Source organism: Siphateles boraxobius, unplaced genomic scaffold (genome assembly GCF_051911475.1).
Source record: "Siphateles boraxobius isolate OS27281-9 unplaced genomic scaffold, OSU_SipBor_1 12, whole genome shotgun sequence".
Taxonomy (NCBI): domain Eukaryota; kingdom Metazoa; phylum Chordata; class Actinopteri; order Cypriniformes; family Leuciscidae; genus Siphateles; species Siphateles boraxobius.
The window spans coordinates 19,213,353-19,219,430 of NW_027508722.1; positions in this window are offsets into that span (position 1 = coordinate 19,213,353).

The window sequence follows — 6,078 nt, forward strand, 5'->3', positions numbered from 1 at the left end:
GGAGCTGGGGTGAAGATAAAGGTCAAAGGTTAACTGTTTCTTTTGTGTTTGTGTGACTGAAGCAAATGGAGAATACATTTGGAAATGGGACGAAAAATATGTATGTTTGATATCCACCTCTGTATTTATCCTTTTACCCTTTGCGACTCCTTTCCCTGTTTTCCCGTTCAAATCATTTTCTATATCCCTTCAAATCCTTCCCCCGTCCTAGTATGACCCCGGGGTCATTCATAAGGGCAAGGTCGTCCGTCTGGGGCTGAATTTGAACTCTGACCCCATCGTCTCATTGGGTTCTAAACACACGCGCACATTCATAAACGATGCGCGTGTCCCTCTGTGTATTATTGTGGTCATCTTGATTCTTTCAACAGCCACATAGCAGCAACAAAATAGAGCTTCAAAAAGGCCGGCCACACATTCAAACCAGGAGCAAAAGCCACAATTGCAAAGGTCACAGCAACCGCCACAATTTATTAGTTGCTGATATTGAGGTTTTGCCGGGTGGATTTTACAGCTGCGAATGTGGAAAAGCCAATCATTTCTGATTTCTCCCGTCTAAATAAAATAAATACATTTTCAAAACGAAACACTTCCCCGAAACTTCTCAAAAACACCATATAAATATATATAATATAAATGATGCAACTGACCAACAACTGTTTTCTGAAAAATAAACATGAACTATTCTGTCTTCTGTAAATTATTATCTGAATAATTGATAAAGAAAATAAATAAATACTGAATATGCTGAATGCTGAATAATATAGTCGAATAAGTTACATTTTCAGAACGTTACATTATTTTTTTTATAATAAAGGCTACTTTATATTTCGGCATGTCTCATTTACAGCAGTATTAGTATATGGTCATATGCTTTTGATAACATCATATTTCTGAAATAAACTGCCAGGAGTTTTGTTCTTTTGTGGGAGGAAAATTGGATGGGGCCATAATGCTCCATCTCTGTCCGTTTTAATTGCACCGGTGGTCGTTTGGCCTTTGACCCGCGGGGTCGTGAGTTACGCTGACAGCTGCTTATGAAAAACCCCAAGATTGATACCGGACACTGAATATCTGCGGGGCGATAAAAAAAAGGAAAGAATAATAACAATAATAATACGAGTATAGCCTATAATGTGTGCATTCTACATTACTGATATACAAACAGACGACGACAAATAAATGTTCTTCTGACTGACAGACCGAGCGATATAGCCTATTGAGGATCTGTCCGAACAGTGATTTTCTAAAATAACGAGAGAGAAAAATACAATGCCTGAAATACAATCTTCCTCTCAGGAAGGAATATATGAGCAGGTAGTATAGACTAATAGAAGAATAAACCGACAGGACGCGAGAGCTAATATAGCGATGAAACGTTAATCGATGTAACGTGATGTAGGCTAATAAACCTTGGATGGCAAAATAAAATAATCTGATTGAGTGGGGAAATGATGTAGCCTATTAGTTAAGCAGTTAATAATTACATTGTGTTTTTATGTTTGTAGCCTAAATGTAAAAGCTCTTTATACAATTAGTTGTTTAAACCTTTGTTTTACCCGCTATTGTGTGAGAATTATTTTTCTCTGGTTATTGCATGAATAGGCTATAATGTCTATAATATTACTAATTTGCATATCAACAACAGATGATTGTGATTTGAGAAGTGTTTAAATGAATGGCGCAAACTTTCATGAGAGGTTCTGGTTTTCACCAAAACTGTAGGCTATAATGACATTTTCTTTTGAGAGCGTTTTCGTTTTAACACTCTCATTGTTTCAAATTATATAGCCATATGCTACATTTCTAGTGCATCTTTGGGAAAGTCTGGCACTTTGATATTTGAAGACGCGCTCTATGGAAATAATTTGATGTGGCCTTTTTGGTGTATTCAGAGGACAAAATATTTAGGCTATTCGATGTATCACTTTATTTGCGTTTTATATTAAGCTAATTAGTTTGGGTAAATGCTAAACCAAGAATATTATATGAGTGTATCTTATACCTAGAATTTAAGTTATAGCCTACTTAAATTTAGTGAATTTAAAAATATCTGGTGTAGGCTATTAAGTAGCTAAAAAAAGTTTGTGATAACACAATGACACAACGCGTGACAATATTCTGTCACAAACAATCCAATAATCATCGTCATTGACAATCAATCTAGGCTACAATAATTTGAGAACACTACTTATAATATAGGCCTATACCTCTGAATAATTATGGAAAGTCATGTGAACACTCTCGTCCAGTACAGAGATAAGAAGAAATGTGTTTTGGTTATGTTGAGAAGACCATTTTTAGGCTCAGATATATTTTCATATGCATGCAGTGCTTATTTTACTGAATTATTTTCTTGATTTGTATAATTTTAATTTACCATCATAAGAAAACAAAAAATATTGAATGCGTGCAAATAGCACATTATTTAATTGTTTTAATAACCAGATATAGGCTAAACAATAATACCGTCAAGGTAAAAAAAAAAAAAAAAAAAAAAAAAGGCTGTTTTGAATAACGTGAAATCTGTTGTCAGTTTATCTCTTTCTACAATATCAGAATGCAGTGGTGTTTTGTGTACCGTTTAGTAGTCTAGATCTGCGTCTTTACATGAGAAAATCATAAAAATACTAGGCTAATAGGCCTACATTTAATATTTCAAAACTTTTAAAACTAAAGACTACCAGCTCCTAATGGTTCTCACAAATTCTGCATCGTGTTAAAACTCCCAAACGCACAAAGATGACACCGGCATCAATAACGAGTCCTGACGATTTTTCGTATATCTTCAGAGATATATGGCACCCGTGTTTCTTTGTTAATCTGAAGCAAATAAAGAACATGTGCCTGTTTATCAACCATGAAACGTGAGAGCACATACAGAGAGTCAGGCTGTTCAAATATTTGACAGATCATCTTCACTGTCTAAGACAACGTCTCCATCTTTCTGTCCATCGCTACAAACATATTAAAAAAAGAAAAGAAAAGAAAAGAAAGAAAGAAAAGTTCACTGTGAATAAATAGTCCACATCGAAACACGTTTGTTTTTCGTCGGACTTTGTTTACTGCAGGCAAGGGAGAATATAATGAGAACTGCTGTAGCTCCGCGCGCTTCTCACAGTCACCAACACGTGCAGGTTTCATCTTAAATCAGATCTGAAAAATGAAATTTATTCTCATTACATAATTGTAAATCTGTTTACTGTCGCATTACAGAATTTCAAAAAAAAAAAACGAAAAAAAAAGTAGCCTAGTTCAACGTCATAGACACGGAGAAAATCCCTGCACGGTCGCGCACCTAACAAGAAGAGAAGAGCGAAAAGAGCAGAACATGTGTGAACAGGCTTGTGCATTCAGTCCCCTCTTCTTTTGCACTGGCGCTGGACGCCCTTTTAAAGCCCAAATCTCCACCTCTTAATTGATTTTCTCATAATTAACTCAGTGTGCTCATCGATTTTCCCCTCAGCGAGATTCGGCGTGTGTGGCTGCGGACACTGACTGCCGTGCGGAGGCCGCGTGATGCTTATTACAACGTCGTTAACAAGAATACGCCGGCAAAATATCGATCATATTGATTACAAAGCTTCCCAAAGGAGTAAACATATGTCCAGATTTTCCACAAGTCAAGAGACAAAACAGAAGCTCGCGCGCACAATTAGGCCTACAGAAATAAATAAATGTTGATAGCCTACCGATAGAAGGGTTTAAACCATGACAAAAATTAAGCCATTTCAAGCTTGAAGAGTTTTGAAACATTTAACCACGACTTTGTCAACCTTCGTCAAAAAACTGCAAAATGAGCCCTTGGAATTTGGCCTACAATTATTAGACTACATTACTACCATTCATCAACACCCATACCGTGTGTCATTCTAGGGATGAAAACAGTTAGGCCTACTAGTTAAACAATTATAGCCTAAATGTTTGTCCTTTCACAGACACATACGATTTATATTCCGCCCTTCTCGTTATAATCGCTACGTTTGGTAAACACGGGGGTTTTATAACAAAAACAGCAGTAATGGCCAAGCATAGCTACTGAAAGCTTTGCTTTATTCGTGACAGAAAGCTGTGCATTTATCACCATGCGACAAATAGCCTATAACTTACTGCGCTCAGGACTGTAAAACACGAGCGCATGCATAGCCTATTTCACAGAGCGAGCTCAGATTTTTCCAAATCAAATATTCCCGCGACGCCCTGCGCCAATTACAGCATGCAGAACAGCGCGTGCACAACCCGAGATTCGCAGGAACACGCAGAGAAACACAAACAGAGGGAGAGAGGGCTGTCCAATCAATTCATTTCTATCTAATCAATAATGAAAAAAGCAAGAGCAAGAGCAAGAAATCATTACAGGCAATATCTCGTTCAGCCTCTCTCCTGCTCGAGCTTGGACGGGTTCAAATAAGATAGCCTACGACAACTTTAGCGCGAATCGTTTTAATGGAATATAGCCTAACTAACAGAAACATCAGAAAGTAGAAACAAAAAAAGTAGCGAGAAAAATGGCATTATAGTACGGAAAAGTTATACATATGCAAGATACTAATTTTATGAAGCTGTCAGTTTGTTTACACAACATTACCAGCGTTTCCATCGATGAACGTGTCGGTCTCCGTCACACGCGCGAGCTGCTCGGGCACGACAAACAGTCGGACACAGCAAAACGGGAGAGAGGGCAGATATTTGGGGTGGGTGGGGGGTGTTCTCGTGGGGGGAACAGAAAAGGAATCGGGTGCGGAGCCTGAATTTTAAATTAGGGGCGAAAGGTGATGGGGTCGGGTGGAGGGTGTGTTCGTGCGCAAATCCTCCATGTGTCTCTCTGCCCTCCCTCCCCATCTCTAGCGGTTTCCATGACAACGCGTTTGCTGAAAACAAGCACAACTTGCATTTGTGTGTGCGAGAATGAGAGAAGTAAAAATGTCGAAGTAGGCTATATTTTAATCATTATTTCACTCTTGTACGTCCTATTCCTTCAGAGGGCCTATCTATCAGTACATGTTCTGCGTACGCTTGACTAGGAATAGGCACTAATATAGCTGCCATCTACAGGTGAAGTTAATAATTGCACAGAAAAGGCTCGAAGTAGGCCTCTCTCCAAAACACTGCGCTCTAAGCAAATAAGTGTAGACCTACAGTTTAACTTTCAGCATATAATTATTTATTGTTAAGTTTTCAAAATTTTTAACTGTGTTTAATGCATTGTGCTCCCTTAAAAAGAAAGTTAATGTCATTAGAGATAGGCATGCCTTATTTCTTCAGCACCATGGACAGAGCCCTAACAGTGCCCATGGGCACTCCTAAATATCCTCTTTTTCCCCTGTTCCAATCTAAAATAGGTTTTGATCATGGCATAGCGGAGTGACAATAATAATAATAATTCATAAGAAAGCATCTTGGCCTGTACATAAATACTATTAGCCACCATTAGTAGATGTTCGTTTTGAGCAAATTGTAAATGATTGTAGACTATAACCTCAAGGCCTAAAACCTGTTTGAGACACAGCTGGGATCCAATGGGCACTCTTCACTCTTGGTGTAATATTATTAAAAGTAATATTATTTGTAATATTATTCAAAATCCCAACCATCTGAGGCAGCAAGAGTTTAAACTCAGGGAATATAATATAATATACACACACACATAGTCCAGCAAGCATCTCCTAACAAGAAGAAAAAAGAAAAAAAAGACACAGGATGCACCACAGTTCATTTAATGTGATCCTTAAATCCACAAGGGGTTGCAAAAGCATAGAAAACACTATTAACAAAAACTAAATATTATTGAATATAGCACTCTAATAATTGTACAAATTTAAACTATGTATATTACCATCATATACTATACTTTGTGTAAATATATTAATATACATTAATATATTTTAATCATTAAATGGTTTCAGTGATTATGGGCGCTAAAGTACAATTAATCACAGGTGCGTAACGTTATTCATACTAAAACCAGAAATTAACTGGAAAATATAAGCAATACTTAGAGGAATTTGGCCTTAACATTCCCAAAAGGAATTTAAAAACAGAAATTAAACATTTTATCACACAATATCAGAGACACAA